At 43.8% G+C, this 22,155-nt stretch overlaps 1 long non-coding RNA gene across 1 annotated transcript in view; it reads left to right on the top strand.

Annotated features, from left to right (window-relative positions):
* Positions 1 to 14,243: 14,243 nt before the first annotated feature.
* LOC127530039 (uncharacterized) overlaps positions 14,244 to 22,155 on the top strand; it is a 31,738-nt gene continuing 23,826 nt past the window's right edge. Inside the window, exons 1-2 of the long non-coding RNA XR_007936572.1 lie at positions 14,244 to 14,361; positions 14,595 to 14,643. This is a non-coding gene — a long non-coding RNA (uncharacterized LOC127530039). The remainder of the gene's footprint in view (positions 14,362 to 14,594; positions 14,644 to 22,155) is intronic.

Here is a 22,155-nt window from a genome sequence, read left to right as displayed (position 1 = left end):
AATGAAATTTAGTGTTAATTTTGTGAGACTGTATGTGAACGGACACTGCCCTCTTTCACTCAACACCATCGATTAGAGTTGGTGATGTTATATTTTACATAACCTGTATTCAGCGGGTTGGAAAATGGATGGATGGATGGATGGATGTTTGAGGAAGATTCCGATTCTTGCCACTGGTCAAGGACTTTGGTGTGCATCAGTCAAGTAAGCTATTAGGAATTTCATTGTATAACATAATGAACGGAATGGAAGTCCTGGCAGCAATGATTGAGGATTCCATACCAAGCTATGATGCCAATATACAGGAAGGACACAGTGGATAAAACCTCCCAACCAAGATGAGTAATGGCCCCTTTCCAGTTTGGGAGACTATATATATATGAAATGTAATGAATTATTTTATTTTATTATTATATTGGAAGGGTCATTTCTCCATACACTGGATGGCAGCATCCCTAATGGACACTCCTTGCTATGAACACCTCACAGCAAGTTGTGGTTTTGTAGGATTGCCCTGTTGGGTTCCATGGGGGCTGCCAGGGGGAGCTGTCAGGAAGCGAAAGCTCACCTTCTGCCTGACCTAGAAGTGCTTCCTGGAGACAAGGGTTCAACATTGGAAGTACTTTTGGGTTGGTTTACAAGGAAGCCCTCCAATTCACCCAGGGAGTCATAGTCAGGAGAGGAGTCGGACAAAACCTTCCTGTAAGGAGTGGAGAAGAGAGAAACGAAGGATTGTGCTGAGTTCCTCAGGAAAACAGGTCTGCTAAAAGGTACTATTGTGTTAATAAAACACCTATTTGAAACCAGAAATGTGTCTGGAGATCATCGTGTCTAGGGTTTGGGGGGTCTGTTATGCCCTGTTCAGGCCACACGGTATGCACATGATGACACATTGGATATGAATTGATTACCTTCTAATAAAAACCAAAGCCTTCTATTTTTAAAAAAGCCAACACTATTGTCCACTGGCACATTGATGTTTAAATGATTAAGTGGACCTCTTTTACTTACAAGTTGATTTGGATAACAATATCAGCTAAGTGAATCCATTAAAAATATTAAAAATGTAAACAGGACAACAAAACCTGAAGGAATGCCTTTGTTTACCAGTGTGCCTTAAGTGAATGGACAATTCATCGATTAACTGAATAGACATACTGTACAACGTGCCCCCTGTGCAGAGGGACTTGAGAACATTGTGAAGAAATCCATGACAGATTTACTGATGTCTGCCTAGCCGGGGACTTGCTCACACATTCATGCTCAGCTTAGGATGCTCTTCATGGACTTGGAGTAAGCACAGGATGATGGAGGCAGCCAGCTTGGTACCCACAGTGTGTTGCCATCCCCTGTGCCATGTGGATGCTCTTGCAAGTACTCTGTGGTGTCTGTCAGCAGAGCCAGCATGGTGACTGTTTTACTTTGCACTCTTACTGTGCATTTGCTTACATTGGTTCCCAAACTGAACAACTACTGCATGTTTAGGAAGTTCAACCAAGAAAGGAAAAAAATGGACAGTTGAATCATTCATTAAGAAAGTAAAAAAATGTAAGAAATCTTCAAAAAGAAAGAAAACAAACACAGTGGCTGTGCCTTGTTCTCCCGCTTCCCTTCTGCTGTCATCCTTTCACACATTTTCACACTCCATTCTGAGTCACTCAAGTGTGTGTTTTGTGCCATTTGTGCAATGACTTTGGTCACTTATAATAAACCAAAGAGTGGATTTGGTTCAAATTTGCTGGCCATTTTATACATTTGGGGGTAATAATAAAATGAATAAGTGTCACTCACATTGACACAATTTAACAAAAGAGGGCCAAAAACAGTCCGAGAATTGGAAATGGCCACTAGGCATCCCATCGGACTGGGACAGGTGAAGTGACTGTTTAACACACTTCAGCATGGCTGTCAGGCTCAGGCTCTGGAGGGTCCCGGAGGGCCATGGTGGCAACAGATTTTTGTTCCAGCTCTTTTCACCATCGCTAACCAACTGCTAACACTAATCGAAGATACTAAGTTGCAATATTTTAACTGACGTCCATTTTAAAGATTTCATTTTTCCCTTTGACAGCAGTCAACAAATGCTGAAAGCAAATGCAGGCCAATAATTAACCAGGGTAACTCAGATCCCATTTCATACAATAGCTATCTCAATTAAATAATACGAAGGAAAACGATTTGCTATGGTCTGCAAAGTATTGGGGAGTCAAAAAAGAGGAACAAGAGTACCACTGAGCCAGAGAATTAGAACAAATTCAGGAAACAACAGGGGCCTCATGTATAAACGGTGCGTACGCACAGAAATGTTGCGTACGAACGTTTCCACACTCAAATCGCGATGTATAAAACCTAAACTTGGCGTAAAGCCACGCACATTTCCACAGTACCTCATACCTTGGCGTACGCAATTTCTCTGCTTGGTTTTGCAGACTGGCAGCACATAGCGTCAAAGCAGTGCTACTGTTCCTGCGTCGTCACCCTTTCTTTCTTAGCTCCACATTCCTGACGCGGCTTTATAAATACACTGAAACTAACTGCATATTGTTTATTAGTGTAATGCATCTGATTGTAATTAACCTGTAGCAATATAATGGTCCAGGGAATAGCCATAGTATTCCAAATACCAGAACTGCTTTAGCGTTGTTACGCTCACTGCATCTTCTTCTTCTTTCAGCTGCTCCCGTTAAGGGTTGTCACAGCAGATCATCTTTTTCCATATTACTCTCACTGCACCACTCGGAGTATTTATATCACTGTATCTGAGTGTGAATCACAGCAGCAGATGATCGGAAAGAGAATTATCGGTATACAGCATGAAGCAGACGCTGCCTGAGCCACGGCAAAACGTTTCAGAGAGTTTCCTGTACGGACCTCGCGTTTCAGAAACAGTTTCATCCCAAGAACTCTAAACGCACTCAATCAGTCCATCAAGTGCTCCTTGTAGAACTGTTTGGACTTATAAGTACAATCACCTCACTGTAAACTTGGGATACAGTTATAATATTGCACAACCTGCGCCACTTTATAAAGTACATATTTACATATGATGACGATATCATTTTTAAGATGAAATGCAGCAAAATATGTTCATTATATTATACAGATAAAACTTTAACTTCATTTAAATAATCTGTATTGTTAATAATTAAACATGTGAGGACACGGTTCATGGATAGCTCCTGCATTGCTTTGTATTCTTGCTGGTGCTGACGCGACACTGGAAGGATAGACGGATAGAATAATTAAACATGTACTACGAAGATATTTCAATGTTGCTTAAAAGTTTTGAAGAATCGGCGTTCTAAGCTTACAGATGGCTTCACGTCTATTACAGAGCTGATTGTGTGGCGATTGGGTATTTGGAGGAAGAAAAAAAGTAAGGACAGGAATTGGAGGTTAGTACGTTTGAAAGAGACAGTACTGCTGCAATAAATTATTTCAATGGTGCAGCAAGCTTCTTGCGTGAGACATGAACAATCACTACGCCACCGTGTTCCCATGTTTAATAACATGCTTTAACTCCTATCATCATGAAAAAGATATCACGTATACATCTCAGTATTTTAATTATTCAGAGAGCTGTAATATCACAAATGTAATGGATTCTGTGTCCTGTCGGAGAAAGAGAAAGCCTGTTTAAGAAGCAGGTAGTGATTCACACACATAGAAGATCAAATACAGAACAAAGCATTTAATGTGCTACTTTAGTTACAATGGGATTTGAGAAACTAGTAAATTAAATGATTTTAAGATGAAGTTTATAATGTTCTACTTTAATGGCAAAATAAACTACGTGATTAAAGTGGAAATTTCGAGATTAAAGTTGACATTTCGTGCTTTTTCCCCACTGTGTGCCTATTTTTTTTTTGTCTGTACCCTAATAAGTTTTCATATGACACTCAGACGGTGGGCTACGACTCGCCTTTTCATGCCGACTTTGATATGTGACTTCTTTTTTATTTCGGGCACTGTGTGACTTTGTGAACTTGAGCTTTCGAGTTTCTCCGACACTCTGTCACTTGATCAGCTTCATTTTGCTGATTATACCACTGTTTAAACCAACAAATAGTACGTTTTTCCTTTGCCTCCATTTGGTATTCGCTGAAATTCTTATATTTTTTCCCGTGCTTTTTCCATTGTCTTTTCACAGAAGGCTATTTATATTGATTTGCATATTCAAAGAGGCGTAATTCTGGGAGGAGTTGGGGCGGGACAGAAGGCACACGCACATGCGTTACTTTTCACGCTGATCGGGATTTATGTAACGGAAGAACGTGAAAGTTTGCGTACGTACAGATTCCTGCATCTGGATTTTTCTGTGCGTACGCACATTCCTACTTTTGTGCTTACACCATGTCATAGTGTGAGTTCTACGCACAGCGTTACGCATGAGGCCCCAGGACTCACAAACAGCTCAATAGACGACTAGGCGGAGAGAATAAGCTAATCCAACGGGACTGTTTGAGATCCTTCACTTAGGTGGGTCATCTGTCGGCTTGCTTTACGTCTTTTGATTGTTAGAGAATAAAAAAGCAATTAAGACCAAGCAACTCTGTTAAATTAGCTTAAACTAGTGAAGATAGCGCTATATAATTGTAATTACTATTTATTATTATTATGATATATGTCACAAAACTGTCACATAGTGTTTGGGTCTGTTTATCGTCTCTGCGATTGCGTTTGTGATGTATGCCTGCAAGGAAAGAAATACTGTTTCAGTGAATAACCTTGCCATTCCTGTTTCGAGCTGAATAAAGCTGGTTTTGGTAAATTACTGAGACTCAGCCTCGTCCTTGGGGTGCAAGACGGAAGCTCACACGTCACATATGCGCTATATAAGTGTAATTAATTTTATTATGATGATGAACTATGTCACATTTGTAACTCTGACACATACTGTCTTGGTCTGTTGTTTATCGTCTCTTCTTTTACGAATGTAATGTTATGTTGTCTGTACTGAAAGAAATACAGGCAATGGAGGCGGCAGCTAAAACATAAAGGACCCTTTCTACATCAACTTGTTGCTGCGGTTGTCTTGACAACAGCTCATCCTGCGGGTAAACCAAAGTGAGAAAAAAAAAAGGTTGACCAGAAAGCCGGAGCAGAGCAGAGAGAGAGAGAGAGGTACGCCAAGTGGGCACATCTGCTAGCCACTCGTCCGACTTGAGAAGAAGCTGGACAATCGGAAAGTGAGTGTGGCCACCTCGAAGATGGATTGCCAGGAGCCAGCAAGGAATTGGAAGGTGCGCTCGGATCTGACTGTCCTGTATGTTTCAGGCTGGTGACAAACAGCTGAATTTTCTTTCCATTGACGTTGGAATAGAAAGGCTACACTGAACCCAAGACATAAGAGAAAACCGGTAGCTGTTCTCATTGCATTGTTTTGGCTTTCCTATAAAGGGGACCGTGACGTTGTGCTCTGTGTAGTTTGTCAACTTTCATAAATGGCCGCCTATGTCACCTAATAGATTGAGCGTTTTCGACTTCACCATCTAACATAACGCAATCCAACAATTTCAGAAAACTTATTACTAAAGGATGAATATAAATAAAATGTAGCTCGGAGTGTTGTAAGCCATTGCACATTCGAGTTGTTCATTTAAGAAGCAAACTTAAACAAAATGATCATTTAATTAATCGATTCAGGGTCATGGCCATACCAGCAAGCACTGGACAAGAAGCAGGAACAACCCCTGGACGGGGCGCCAGCTCATCCCAGGAGAACCCAAGCGCACACCAACACTAACAGACTCAATGTAGCATCAGTGAATCCCCGCACCTGCATGTCTTTGCAAGGAAACCCACCAGGAAAACATGCAAACTGCCGTCAGGGAGCGTTAGAGAGACCGCAGTTATTAAGAGACATGGCTCACATTTCAAGGTGTACCTCCCAGGATGCCCGAGAGCACATATTATCCATCCATTATCCCACCCGCTTTATCCTAACTACAGGGTCACGGGAGTCTGCCGGAGCCAATCCCAGCCAACACAGGGTGCAAGGCAGGAAACAAACCAGAGGCAGGGTGCCAGCCCACCGCAGGGCACACACACCAGCACACACTAAGGACAATTTAGGATCGCCAATGCACCGAACCTGCATGTCTTTGGACTGTGGGAGGAAACCCAAGCAGACACGGGGAGAACATGCAAACTCCACGTAGGGCGGACCCGGGAAGCTAACCCAGGTCTCCTTACTGCGAGGCTGTAGCGCTATCACCGGCACATATTATGGGATGTTCAAAAAGAGAAACAGATGCACGTATACTACATTAGTCATTTCTGCATAGAGAAATATTTGTAATAACCAAGAGTCAGTAGTGAATTAGTAAGAAGTGTACGTTAATGACCAGAGGTGGGTTCATTTGCGTGTTACTTGTATTGTTATACGTTAAGATGCAAAATTGTTTAAAGTGTACAATTTAGCGTTTACTCCGGTGGGTTGGCACCCTGCCCGGGATTGGTTCCTGCCTTGTGCCCTGTGTTGGCTGGGATTGGCTCTAGCAGACCCCTGTGACCCTGTGTTCGGATTCAGCGGGTTGGAAAATGGATGGATGGATGAATTTAGAATTTATATGTGGGTAATGTGCCTTTGTGTTATTTAAATGCAGCAATATTATTTAATAATAGTTTATGGTCTTACATTAATGTACTTTACTCTAAGTTTGTTGATGCTGTTTACTGATAAAACTTTTATTGATTTGTATTTCATACGGCCGATAAGCTAGTACCAAATTTGAGTAACACTAACATCTAGTGGACTTTTGTGTAATTTGCCAATACGTTTATGTATTCCTTTCATGGTATAGCGCACACACATACTGTATATACCTATTCAAATACAGGGGTATATCTTTGAATAAATAAGTCAATTTCATTCTGGGCCGCTGTGTGGAATGTTCTGCATCATTTACCAGAGTCCTGACCGACACATTACAGATACAGTGGTCCTTTGAGCACCCGGCCAGGACTTCACCCCCTTAATGCGTGCCCCCCACAGGTTAACTTCATTACTGTTAACAATGTATCTGTAAATGGTCATATACATGCCGTAATGCATGCCATCATGAAAATGATATCAACTATACATCTCCGTATTCTAAATGTTCGTCATATCGGCAATTTAATCCACATTACTAACCGAGAATGCTAAACCGGATGGACGCAGGGACATCCGGCCATGGGCCGTAGCCGCAAAAAGACGTACTGCGCAGGCGCCCCAAGAAATGAGGCGCCGCGAGAGGCGGCCGCGACCACAGAAAAAAGGAGTGAGCACAGAAAAAAGGAGTCAAACGCAGGCGCCGCACACAGCGCCGCACGCGAACCACAAATCCTACACCCACCTCCAAGCACCCCCCCCCCCCCACAAGCAATGGACGGGACACACACAAAGAGGACGATTCAACAAGCCCCTGGCACACAAAAAGAAAGAGGACGCTCGCGCCCCACCAATCCCACCACCCCCTCCAAGCCCATTAGAGACGAAATGGGACAGACTACGGACATGGCACACGAAACGTTCACAACGACGATTCAGACCCACAAACACACTAACATCAATAAGAAGTGACACCCAAAGCCCCATTTCTAAAGGAACCGTCCGCAGACACCTGCTAAACGATTGCGCCACTTAGCTGACAACGCGTTCAATAATGAGTCCACTATTGAGGAAAATTCATTGGGATTAATGAATGTCATTTTCAATCATTGTCATTCACTTAACTTCCCTGAAGAAACAACTGGCAATACAAGTAATGAATTTACACGTTGTTGTCAAAAGGGTCAGATTAGACTGCCTCCTTTACATTCATATCCTGAATATCTAAAGAAGCTTCTAACTAACGATGTGCCTGAAAGTAAAAACTTTATGAACTGCATTAGATCCTACAATAGTTCATTTGCTTTTCCATCAACCGGAGTACATATCAGGCCACCAAAAGGCAATGGCCCATACTGCTTTCGCATATGTGGACAAATATTGCATCGCATTGGAACAGTGCACCCTGAAACAAATCAACAACGCAAATATGCACAAATCTACACCCAAAGCCCCATTTCTAAATGAACCGTCCGTATTAAACATACGTCATCTCAACACGTTCACACTATGCAGCATAGGCGGATCTCATTACAATGAGGCACTATTAACCGTTCAACCGCAGAAAAGGCTCCATATTCACAGTGAGTGCGATCCTCCTTATTACTTTTCCATATTTCTAACGCTGAAGAACAAACAATTCATGAATTCACGATCACGGGTACAAACCGATACAGCTCGAGTAACGGGACCAAACACACGAACCCGTATGAAAAAAAACAATACACGTCGGCTCCAACGCGCTTCTGAAACTCTGGAAGAAAAAAATGTCTCGGCTCCAAAAACGCAAAGCTCAACTAACACAGTTACAGAAATGAACCCAAATGGACAGACACACTGAACGTGGACGCATGCAGCGCGCGTCTCACTGTACTGCATCGAAACAGGCACGGCTTCAAAACGAAACACCTCCCGTCTCAGACATACAGAAACGGCAGCGAGGGGACAAAATAAATAAACGCAGACGTCTACACCGCGCATCTCAAATGCTGGAAAACAAGCAGGCAAGGCTCCAAAAAGAGAAAGCTCAACTGACCGACATACAAAAACGGGCAAGGCTCAATACAAACAATGCATGCAGTACACTACAACGGGCTTCTCACACCTCACAGGCAAATCGATTACAGCTCCAAAACAACACGTCCCAAATACTGGACATACAACGACGCGCCTATGAACATTAACAGTGACACTGCACATAACATCCGTCTTGCAAAACTGTTAATTATTGATGAATGTACAATGGCATCCACTCACTTACTCAACACCATTCATAAACTTCTACAAACGTTTATACATAATAATCTTCCCTTTGGAGGAAAGGTGCTTTTATTACGAGGAGATTTTAGACAGTGCTTAGCTATTGTTCCACATTCCATGCACTCAGCTATTGTTCAGTGCACCTTAAAATACGCAGACAATTGGCATTGCTTTCAAAAGATACAGTTAGTAAAAAACATGCGATGTCCACATCCAGATCATAACAATTGGTTATTACATCTGGGAGATGGTACACTCACCAATACAGATGGACTTCACCCAGATATTAGTACAATTCCTCAAGCCTTTATCTGCGCCGACTTAGTTACAGACAGATTTGGAACAGCAATCTCATTAGACCAAATGCCCCTTTTAACACAACGCACTATATTATGTCCAAAAAATATTCATGTGGAAAACATAAATACCCAAGTCATTCCATTACTTCCTGGAGAGACACAACTCTTTCTAAGCTCTGACAAACTTGACTCTGATCACAACAATAACCATCTTCATTGACCTTACAAGTTCTGAGCTGGAATTACCTTTTACACTTAAACGGCGTGTACAAAGACATTTTCCAATAAACCTTTACACTGTGCCACACACTTTATTGTTTGCTTTCTATTTGCATCATCTACACCTTCACACTATTCTATATCTCATTCATACATCACGCTCTTTGTCATTCCCAACACCAGGGGTTGGCGAGCGAAGCGAGCAGGGGGCAGAGCCCCCTAGTGAAGTCATATAAGAGGCTCATAGCAGTGAACGACTGGGCTGCTTCAGTTACGATGGTGGTTGACAAACTCTGGTAAATTAAACATCTACTTTAAGATGGGGTTTACAGTTCTGTTTTAATCACGAGGCAAACTACGAGATTAAAGTGGAAATGACGACTTTAATCATTCATTCATCTTTCTTTTCCTTTACTGTGTCCTTAATTTTTTGTTCTCTATGGCTACCAATACTATTCCATAACGCACACACAACTGTACAGCAACTGCACACACTTTTAAAAACCTAACAGAAGACATTTCGATCCCCATCTGTCAGTGCGTGGACATGAAATGAACGAGCAACACACTCGACACGAGGAGCGAACAAGCGAGACGCGGGCCGAACGAAGGCCACACAGCGAGAGCTGTAGAGAGACGGAGGATCTGTGTTATGACACGGGGGGCTACAGCGGGGGGACACTGACACATCACTTCATTCATTTTCGATTCCCCAGTTGATTGAAATGCCGCTACGAGGGAAAATCGGACACAGAAAATCCAAAGAATAAAATCCTCCAAAGATGAAGAGCGGACAGAGGTGAATGGCATTCTTAAAGCCAGGAGAGCCCACTAAAGAATAAGGGGTCTTGTCGGATTGATTCAAAGTGAAGGAGAGCCATTTGGAAGTGTTGGGGGCCCATGCCGCACTCGTCTTAACCCGGGGGGCCCTCGACTTGCACCATCTTAGCAAACCCGACATTCCCAGCCAGGTCATCTCTGGATTTTGGGGGTCACACACCTACAAAGCAGAGCAGCCATCTTTTTGAGCCCCTTCAAGCAGATTTCAAGGCACCGGATATTCACATCTCAAATGTTTCCCTTTGTCTTTCATTTACTTGATCACTTTTTCTTTTTTCCCCATCATGTCTTTTGGGCTCACTGGTCTGTCATTTTAATGACTACTGACTATCCACACAATGTTGACTGTTAATAACAGGACAATGTGAATTAGGAGCAAATAAAGAGAAGGGAATGAGAGAAACAGAGAAAGGGAAGGCCAGGAAACAGCAACAAGAGCAAAGAGAATAAAGAGACGAGAGAGAAAAAGGAGAGACAGAGACACGATGGTGGGCCCTGCACTTGTGTCACACACACACACTCACTGTTGTCATGTCAGCACAGAAGCACAGCCTGTGATGTGATATAGGCAGACAAACTCCTAAGAATTAGCAAATCACGAGGAACACCAACTCACCTTTTAAAAACTCTGAGGTTCAGCAGACTGAAAACTGGAGCCTCACTACCTGAACTGTAAAAGAGAAGAATGGTGACTGTCAAAAAGACGAAGATTACTAAGATCAGCTTCATTCACTCTCTACCAGAACAGTGCCAGTCAAATGGTGTCATACCACAGAACATGCAGCCAAAGCACACGACATAATGCAAAGTGCCCCCTTGCTCCATACCCAGCATACCCATTGGCACCACTGCGTTCAGTGGTGCTGGACACTTACAGTTGGTTTCCCGGCCTTCACAATGGCGAGCCTTCAGTTCCTCTCAGGTGGCTGGGCTGAGCAGTCAGACTTGAAGAGTTCAGCTGGTGAGCTCAAGCAGAATGAGTAGATCAGAGGGCCTTTAAAGACTTTAGTCATGGTGTGCCTTGAGGTCCTGAACGTTCTGCATACTCTGTCACTTTTTGTCCAAGCACAAATGTTAAAAGTGTTGCACTGTTTGGAGGCTTTTGTTCTTCACATGGGCTGCTGCTGGTACCGCCTTGTCAGACATCCTTCATTTTTTGGTGCGGGCCATGTGGTGGGCTGCTGTTCAGCCAGAGCGTCCTCATCCTAATTTGTGTCAAGTGAGTTTGAGATATAGGGGAGTCAACTAAAACAGGGGCGACGAGTTTCATTTGATTAGGATGCATTGTGATCAGACAGGGCAAAGTCTCCAAAGGATGAACTGGGATGAGCTTTTAAGTGTGGGGACAGCTGAGGACCAGTGGAGCAGGTTGAAAAGTGTTTTAAATATCAGGCAGGAACGTAGAAGAAGTAAGAAACAGTCAGGCAACTTCATGGTGGACAGAGAAGGAGCTGAAAACAGAGAGTCCAAAAGCACAGAAGACAAAAAATTTCACCAAGTGGCCCATAGAACTCGGAGCAGGAGATCAACGGTTCAGAAGGACATTAGGAGAACGAAAAGCAGGCAGTTAGAGAGGAATATTAAGGGAGAAGATGAAAGAAGAGCCAAAGATCTTTTCAATGATGAAGTCGCAGAAGAGCAGCAGGTGGAGTGTCTTACAAACAGTAAAGGCGAATTAAAGTCTACAGGGAGTATGAAGAAGTGAGAAAAGTCCCACATACTGAGCAGCACATGTCAAGAAGAGGTGTGTTATTGAGCAGTCCACACAGGTTCAGACGGGCAGCTTGAGATTCACTAATATGGTGTAGTAGAAAGTTGTCTCCATCAGGAGTCAGTGTTGGGGTCACTACCCTTTTTAATGCAGATAAATGATCTGGACATGAATAGAAAAGTCGAGAAGCTGGTTACATTTGATGAGGATACCAAACTAGCTGGGGGGACTGATAATGGAGAGTCGGCTGAACTTTTCCAGAGAAACTTGGACAGCAGGCAGGCTTGGGCACCTGCTGTATCCTAACACAGGGTCATGGGGGTCTGCTGGAGCCAATCCCAGCCAGCACAGGGCGCAAGGCAGGAACAACTCCCCAGGCAGGGCGCCAGCCCACTAGCAGGACACACACGCCAAAATACCAAGTACACACTAGGGACAATTTAGCACTGACAATGCACCTAACCTGCATGTCTTTGGACTGTGGGAGGAATCCATGCAGGGAGGACCTGGGAAGCGAACCCCGGTCTCCTTACTGTGAGGCAGCAGTGCTACCACTGTACCACAGAAGGAAATATAAAGTGGGACACATAGGAAGTAGACATGTCAAGTTTGAATAGACTATGGGTGGTCTGGAGTTTGACAGTACACCTTATGAGAAGGACCATGGAGTAACTGTAGACACACATATACACACACAGTGTTCAGTAGCGATGAAGAAGGCTAACATGGTGAAGGGTCATATAGCACCCTGATGTGTGGTGTGCATGTCCAAGAAGGTTATGATTAAGCGAGATATGCACTGGTGAAGCCTCATCTGGAGTTCTGTGTGCAATTTTGGTCTATTTCAAAAAAGAGAAAGCAGCCCTCAAAGAGGAACAGAGAAGAGCAACGAGGCTGATTATGGACTGAGAGATCTGAGCTCTGAGGAGACATTAAAGGATTTGAACCTTTTCAGTTTGACCAAATGGAGACTTAGAGAGGATATCATTGAAAAAATATGGAATTCATGAGTCCAGTGAATTTAGATGGGAACTTATCAAGAGCACATTCTGCTCAAAAGTTAGAAATTTGCCTTCAGACAGGGAACCACAGACACATGGAATAAAAGACCAAGGATTGTGGTGGAGAGCAGGACTTTAGGGGCCTTCAGATTTCAACTTGATGTTCATTTGGTGGACAGGATTGGCGGTGTCTGTTAGGCTGAATGGCCGGTTCTTCTCACAACTCTTTTAATGTTCTGATGCTTGAATGTCGCAAACCAAAGGTCAGAATTCCAACTATTGATGCCACTGGTCCAGTTGGTACTGGTTTATTTTAATGGGTCACTTTACCACTTACCGTGACCAAACTGATGCCACTTAATGAAGAAGAACCAACCCAAGTGGATTAATGAGTCCAGTGTCCACACATAAGTCATATTTTGATTTGTCCACATTCCTGAAATGACATTGTCCCTGATTGCTTCCCAGCAGCCATTGTTAGAGCTCTATTTAAGACCCCAGCTTTAGACATGGACCTTCTTAATAACTTGGTGCTTGTTTATGTTATGTACCCACTTCTGTCCTGCTTCTGAGCAATCCCACAAAACACTTCTGGAGTCACTAAAGCCCCTGCAAAGTCCTGTTGCCTTCTGACATCATGAGTTCCAAAATGCACTTAAAGAGTGATGGGCCAGACACCCCTGAATCCCCTGAGCTGTACTTATACCACTTGGCCAGTCTGTACTGCCATTTGAGGGGCCAATCTCAGGTCTCCTCAGATCTCCCCCAACCTCCCTCTGAACAGAGGACTCAGCATTTCTCGCAACAAGGGAGTTACCCGTCCTCTAGTGCCCTGGAGGAACACTGCATGCTTCTGTCCAGTCCAATGCTTTTGGATTGCTGCTGACTTAGTGCCCATTGCACTTCACAGCACCCATTCAGCCAACAACTGGCTCACATTGGCATTCATGTTACCTTCTCCATCATCCAAGTGAGTTGTTCTTCTGGTCCCCAGTGCACTCTGTGAGACACCAAGAGAGTTCAGCCCCTCATTTCAGCAGGCACCCCTGTGCTGCCAACTCATTCGACGCAAATAAGAAGAAGAAGCTCTGGCAGTGGAGTTAAATTGTGAAGAGTAGTAGCCCACCACATGGCTCTCACCAAAAGGCAAAGGGTGTCTGATGAGGTAGCAGCGGCAACCCCTGTGAAGGATGAAAGCATCCAGATAATGCAACTCTATGAACATTTGTGCTTGGACAAAAAGTGGCAGAGATGCAGAACGTTCAGGACCTCAAGGCACACCATGACTAAAGCTTTTAAAGGTCCTCAGCACATTCTGATCTGCTCATTCTGCTTGGGCTCACCAGCCGAAGTCTTAATATCTGACTGCTCAGTCCAGCCACCTGAGGGGAACTGAAGATTTGCCATTTTGAAGGCCACAAAATCAAGCATGAGTTTGTAAGTGTCCAGCACCACTGAGCCTAGTGTGCCAACAACATGTGCCAGTTGGTACACTGGGTATGGAGCATGGGGGGGCATGCTTGGCATTGTGTTGTGTGCTTTGGCTACATGATCTTTGGTGAGATGACATCTGAATGGCACTGTTCTGGTAGAAAGCGTAGACTGAATGAAGCTGATCTTAGTAATCGTCATCTATTTGACAGTCGCCATTGTTCTCTTTCTCGCTTCAGGTAGTGAAGCTCCAGTTTTCAGTCTGCTGAACCTCAGAATTTCTAAAAGGTGAGTTGGTGTTCCTAATCCTTAGGAGTTTGTCTGCCCGCGTCACATCACAGGCTGTGCTTCTGGGCTGACATGACAGTGAGTGTGTGTGTGAGATAAGTGCCGGGCCCACCATCCATTTTCTCTCTCGTTCGTCTCTTGTGCTCTTGTTGCTGTCTTCTGGTCTTCCCCTTCTCTGCTTCTCTTGTTCCCTTCTCTTTATCTGCTCCTAATTCACTTTATCCTTTTACTAGGGGGCTCCGCCCCCTGCTCGCTTCGCTCGCCAACCCCTGGTGTTGGGAATGACAAAGAGCGTGATGTATGAATGAGATATAGAATAGTGTGACGGTGTAGATGATGCAAATAGAAAGCAAACAATATAGTGTGTGGCACAGTGTAAAGGTTTATTTGAAAATGTCTTTGTACACGCCGTTTAAGTGTAAAAGGTAATTCCAGCTCAGAACTTGTAAGGTCAATGAAGATGGTTATTGTTGTGATCAGAGTCAAGTTTGTCAGAGCTTAGAAAGAGTTGTGTCTCTCCAGGAAGTAATGGAATGACTTGGGTATTTATGTTTTCCACATTAATATTTTTTGGACATAATATAGTGCGTTGTGTTAAAAGGGGCATTTGGTCTAATGAGATTGCTGTTCGAAATGTCTCTGTAACTAAGTTGTCGCAGATAAAGGCTTGAGGAATTGTAATAATATGTGCCTGAAGTCCATCTGTATTGGTGAGTGTACCATCTCTCAGTTGTAATAAGTAATTGTTATGATCTGGTTCTGGACATCGTATCTTTTTTACTAACTGTATCTTTTGAAAGCAATGCCAATTGTCTGCGTATTTTAAGGTGCACTGAACAATAGCTGAGTGCATGGCATCTGGAAGAATAGCTAATCACTGTCTAAAATCTCCTCCTCATAAAAGTACCTTTCCTCCAAATCGAATATTATTATTCATAAACGTTTGTAGAAGTTTATGAATGGTGTTGAGTAAGTGACTTCATGCCATTGTACATTCATCAATAATTAACATTTTTTCAAGACGCATGTCACGTGCAGTGCCACCGTTAATGTTCATAGTGGATACCGATTTGTAGGATCTAATGTGGTTGATAAAGATTTCACTTTCAGGTACATCGTCAGTTATAAGCCTCTGTAGATATTCAGTATATGAATGTAAAGAAGGCAGTCTAATTTGACCCTTTTGACAACAACGTGTAAATGTATAACTTGTATTTCCAGTTGTTTCTTCAGGGAAGTTAAGTGATTGACAATGATTGCAAATGACATTCATTAATCTGAATGAATGTTCCTGGTGTATGTTTTTCTTGTGCCGTTTGAGAGGCGCGTTGTTGCATGTGTAGTATTTGGGACGTGTTGTTTTGGAGCTGTAATCGATTTGCCTGTGCTGTGTGAGAAGCCCGTTGTAGCCTTCGCTGCCATTAACGTATGTCTGAGACGGGAGGTGTTTCGTTTTGAATCCGTGCCTGTTGCGATGCAGCACTTTGATTGATAGTTTGCATCATGTGGATCTAGGATGTAGATTTGTGCATATTTGCGTTGTTGATTTGTTTCAGGGTGCACTGTTCCAATGCGATGCAGTATTTGTGCACATATGGGAAAGTAGTATGGGCCATTGCCTTTTGGTGGCCTGATATTTACTCCGGTATATGCAAAAGCAAATGAACCATTGTAGGATCTAATGCAGTTCATAAAGTTTTTACTTTTAGGTACATCGTTAGTTAGAAGCTTTAGTTGAGCTTTGCGTTTTTGGAGTCGAGACATTTTTTCTTTTAGAAATATGGATAAGTAATAAGGAGAATTGCACTCACTGTTAATATGGAGCCTTTTCTGCGGTTGAACGGTTAATAGTGCCTTATTGTAATGAGATCCACCTATGCTGCATAGCCGTCTATTTTGTTGTTTCTTTCGTGTTCGTGTGTTTGTTCCTGTTATCCTTTCCTTTTCGTTTTGTACCCGTGACCGTGTATTCATGACTTGTTTCTTTCTCAGCATGCGAAATATGGATAAGTAATAAGGAGGATCGCAGTCACTGTTAATATGTTTCCTTTTCTGCAGTTGAACGGTTAATAGTGCTTTATTGTAAGGAGATCCACCTATGCTGACACCTATGCTGTCTAGTGTGAAGGTGCTGACGTTCACTTTAGAATATGTGGCTTTGGGTGTCACTTCTTATGGATGTGGGGAGGGGGGGGGGGTGAGGATTGTTGTCGCGCGAGCGTCTTCTTTCTTTTTGTGTTCCTGTGTCTTGTTGAATCCCCCTGTTTGTGTGTGTCCCGTCCCTTGCTTGTAGGGTCTGTGGGGTGGTTTTGTCTTCTTTCTTTTTGTGTTCCTGTGTCTTGTTGAATCCCCCTCTTGGTGTGTGTCCCGTCCGGTGCCTGTAGGGGGGGGGGGGGTGCCTTGCTGTTGTGCGCGAGCCTCTTTTTTTTTTTTTTTTTTGGGTCTTGTTTCGTGTGCAATGTGTTTCGTGCTTTGCTTGCGTTTGAATACTTTTTTATGTGCCGTTTCCTTTTTTCGGTGCTCTTTGCGCCTCATTTCTCAATTTTTCCTGTGCTCACTCCTTTTTTCTGTGGTCTTGTCCGCCTCTCTCGCCCTCTTCTATCCGCCTTTCTCGGCTCCTCAGCCGACCCTCGCGGACTCTTTTTGCGCCTGCGCAGTACGTCTTTTTGCAGCTACGGCCCATTGCCGGATGTGCCTGCGTCCATCATCCGGTTTAGCATTCTCGGTTAGTAATATGGATTAACAGATAGCATTGAGCAGATAGTCATTATTAAAATGAGAGACCAGTGTACTGAAAAGACATGATAGGGAAACAAAGAAAAAGTGATCAAGAAAATGAAAAAGAAAGGGAAATGTCTGAGATGTGAATATCCGGTGCCTTTGAACCAACCTGAGGAGGCTCCAAAAAATGGCTGCTGTGCTTTGTATGTGAGTGACCTTGTATCCAGCAGGGGGTCGTTCTTTCTCCCCTGGGATGTGTTTCTTGATGCAGAATTGACTAGAAGCAAAACCCTCCCTTTTGGCAGAAAATAATTACAAGACAGAGAAATATGTCCTTTGTCACCAATTCTGTTAATAACTTTTATGGACAGAATTTCTAGGCGCAGCCAGGGCCTGTTGAGGGGGTCCGGTTTGGTGGACTCAGGATTGGGTCACTGCTTTTTGCAGATGATGTTGTCCTGTTTGCTTCATCAGGCCGTGATCTTCAGCTCTCTCTGGATCGGTTCGCAGCTGAGTGTGAAGCGGCTGGGATGAGAATCAGCACCTCCAAATCTGAAACCATGGTCCTCAGCCGGAAAAGGGTGGAGTGCCCTCTCAGGGTTGGGAGCGAGATCCAGCCCCAAGTGGAGGAGTTCAAGTATCTCGGGGTCTTGTTCACGAGTGAGGGAAGAATGGAGCGTGAGATCGACAGGCGGATCGGTGCGGCGTCCGCAGTGATGCAGGCTCTGCATCGGTCTGTCGTGGTGAAAAAGGAGCTGAGCCGCAAGGTAAAGCTCTCAATTTACCAGTCCATCTATGTTCCTACCCTCACCTATGGTCATGAGCTATGGGTAGTGACCGAAAGAATGAGATCGCGAATACAAGCGGCTGAAATGAGTTTCCTCCGCAGGGTGTCTGGGCTCTCCCTTAAAGATAGGTTGAGAAGCTCAGTCATCCGGGATGGGCTCAGAGTAGAGCCGCTGCTCCTCCGCATCGAGAGGAGTCAGATGAGGTGGCTCGGGCATCTGATCAGGATGCCTCCTGGACGCCTCCCTGGTGAGGTGTTCTGGGCACGTCTAACAGGGAGGAGGCCCCGGGGAAGACCCAGGACACGCTGGAGGGACTATGTCTCTCGACTGGCCTGGGAACACCTCGGGATTCTCCTGGAAGAGCTAGAAGAAGTGGCCGGGGAGAGGGAAGTCTGGGTATCTCTGATCAAGCTGCTGCCCCAAGTGACCCGATCTCGGATAACGAAGAGAATGGATGGATGGATGGATGGATGGATGAAATATGTATTTAACTTGCTTTAAAAGATAACATTCATTCCCATAATATAATGCATAACCCTGTATACATTCATATTCAGGCCGGAGAGAAGCAAACGGACATTTCAATTTCAATTCTTTATTGTCATGTGTACAAGTACCATGTACAATAAAATGCTTGCTTGCATGTGCCCCTGCAGACAGTGAACATAGACCAAAAACAAAAAAACCACACACAATAAATAAATGAATATAATAAGTAAGTAAATAAAACCAGAATCCTAGGAATAAATAGAGACAGTGGCAGAAGTACATGTGCAGGTAGCAGTGGAGGTGACACAAGGTTACTGATTGTTCACGAGTCTGACTGCAGTTGGTTAGAAACTGTTCCTGAACCTGGAGGTGCATGTCCAAATGGACTTTAGATAGGAGGAAGGTGAAAAGTGACAGAGCAGGGTGGCTGGGGTCCCGCCTGATATGGTTCACTTTCCTGAGACTGCGTGTAGTGTGGATGCCATGGGTCGCTGGGAGCTGTGTGCCCGTGATCTGCTGTGCTGTAGAGCTCTGCATTCCTGAACTGAGCAGTTACCACCTGTAGAATCTGCACAGGGTTGTGGGGGACATCCGGGCATTGTTGGGCTTTCTTGACTACTGCCGCAGTGTGATTTGGCCATTTCAGGTCATCAGTGAGGGTGACTCCGAAGAACCTAAAGCTGCTGACCTGCTCCACAACCTCACCTCCGATGTACATGGGACGTGGTGCTCTGTTGCCTGTTTGCAGAAATCCACAATCATCTCCGTAGTTTTGCTAACGTTGAGGGTGAGGTTGTTGTCCTGACACCATTCTGACAGGAGTCTGACCTCCTACGCCGGCAGTTCTCGGGCGCGAAGTAACAAAAAAGGGGGCACAAATATTGCCATATGTGGTGTAATTTCGCTATTGGTAGGAAAATTTTAAACTCGTAGCGGTTTATTGGCAGCAAAAAATATAGGAATAAATTTTTTTAAGGTTTCAAAAAAACGTTAGGGGGCACGATTAAAACTGTTATGAAAACTTGGGTCGCAAATACTTAAAGGTTGAGAAACGCTGCTGTAGGCTGTCTCATCGTCCTCGCTGATCAGACCTATTCCAGTGGTATCATCCGCAAACTTGAGCCAACTGGGAGAATGCTGACAACACAGTGTAGCAAAAGACCAGTGCATCTGTAATGAGTTCAGGACTTTTGGTGTTCACTCTGGAGTGTCAGTCAGGACACTGATAAATGATGCAGAGAATTCCACACAGCAGATCACCTGTATCTGAATACAGTACCTTCAATTAAAAAATACATAAAACATATTGGTAAATTACACAAAAGTCCACTAGATGTCAGTATTACACAAATTAGGTACTAGCTTATCGGCCGTATGAAATCCAAATCAATAAAGTTTATCAGTAAACAGTATCAACAAACTTACAGTAAAGTACATTGATGTAACAACATAAACTATTATTGAAATACCAGTAACAGCGCACTGCATGATAACGTGCAGTGACTCCACTTGACTTGACATTCCCAGTTTTCACTCTTTTCTTTCTCTGTATGCTTACCATTCGTTTGCTCTGAGGTTGATACGCTTGCTGTTTCCTGAGCAGCTCTTCTTTTCTCCACCCTAGCAGCCCGCTTCTTCTCTTCTTCCATCGGTATCTTCTCTTGTGACAACTGATTAAGTCCATGTTTGTCTTGCAGTTTCATAGTGTATGTTTCCCAGGGCCGGATTTATATGAAAAGAGGCCCTAGGCTATTCCACTTATGAGGCCCTTTCACCTGCCATTTTTAAGTTTGTAAATTACATGAGAGATAATAAAATACGTAATACGCGTTGATCTTAACCAATACATTTTTATGTTTGTTTATTAGTCATATGCATAGAATTTCTCCTTATTTTCGGTTCAGTGTTTTAGTGTTCACTGTTTTTAGAATAGTGTCATTTTAATTTTGCTAACAATTTGAATGTAGGCCCCTCTTGATCTTGAGGCCCTAGGCTGAAGCCTAGTTAGCCTATAGGAAAATCTGGCCCTGATGTTTCCCTTAATTTTTTCACTTAAGCAGGGCTTTTAAGTTTTCAATCTGCCTCAAAAATGATTTAAGATATGAAGAGGTAGGGGAAGTGATGGCAAAGGTGGTAGGGATGAGAACAGCGCCAGTACGCATGCGGCGCAACGGCTTCCCAGCTGGCCGCTCCCAAGAGTTGATTCTACAATAAAATAAAAATAAAAAGAGGAATAACCTTGCAGTCCAATCATCACCCCGAAAGCGGATAGCAGACGTCATGTAGTATATGTATACGAAATGTCAGGTCAATAGTTGAAACGGTTTGAGTGATTTAAAATCCTGGACAGACAAACGAACAGCCACAGTAGCGTATTATATATAAAGAATATTACTGAACACTAAGGCACATTCCCGAACACATGAACACTAAACGGCTCACTTGGGTACACTTTAAGCAACTCTGCGTCTCAACGTGTGACAAACATACAAGTCAAACACAAATAAACCCACCTCTGGTCATTAATGGGATTCGAACCTGCAAGCCAGTGCAGATTCCTAGCCTCAGAGCCATCCATGAATCGTACATCTCCGCTAACACCCCATAATGCGTGATCTCTTGCATGCTGGGAGGTGCACCTTGAAATGTGAGCCGCGTCTCTTAATTCTCACTCTCTGTCTAACACACAAATGTCCCGTGCAGCAACTAATGTGGTGGCATAGCGAGACGCTCCTAAAGTCGTGCTGGATCCTCGTCATTATAAACACTCATAGAATTCATGTCAGCTATGGGCGACTACCAGACGAACTGGCTGGTTATTAATACCTTGACATGTTCGCATCATTTATCACAGACTCAGGGTTGTTTTTTACCATAGTGGTCAAGCAGACATAAGCACTTTTTGTAAAACAACCTGACTGTGTCCTTCACATGTTTTCTGCCCATCTCCCTAACCTGACTTAGAGCTGTCATCTCTCCCTCTCTCAGCTGAATTGCAAATCTCTGAAATAAATTTAATAAATTACATTGGCACTAATAATGTTATTGCTACGGACCTCCAAATAATATGAAAATGATCTGGCTAGGAATGTCAGGTCTGCTGTGATGGTCCATGTCGAGGGCCCCTCCAGGTTAAGGCGAGTGTAGCGTGGGTCTTTCCACACTTCCAAATGGCTCTCCATCACTTTGAATCAGACGAGACCGCGTATTCTCTACTGAGCTCCCCCGGCTTTAAGAATGTCGTCTACCTCTGTCTGTTGTTCACCTTCCGAGTTTTTTTTATGCTTTGGATTTTCTGTGTTCGATTTCCCCTCGTATCGGAGAATGTAATCAACCGTTTATCGAAAATGAATGAAGTGTCGCCACCTCCACTGTAGCCCCCCCGTGTCATTTCACAGATCCTCCGTCTCTCTGCAGCTCTCGCTGTGTGGCCTTCGTTCGACCCGCGTCTCGCTTGTTCGCTCCTCGTGTCGAGTGTGTTGATCGTTCATTTCAGGTTCACACACCGACTGAT

The sequence above is a fragment of the Erpetoichthys calabaricus genome, chromosome 13 (assembly GCF_900747795.2).
Source record: "Erpetoichthys calabaricus chromosome 13, fErpCal1.3, whole genome shotgun sequence".
Taxonomy (NCBI): domain Eukaryota; kingdom Metazoa; phylum Chordata; class Cladistia; order Polypteriformes; family Polypteridae; genus Erpetoichthys; species Erpetoichthys calabaricus.
The sequence above is the reverse complement of the archived record's forward strand: the minus strand, read 5'-3'. Positions and strand labels throughout refer to the sequence as shown.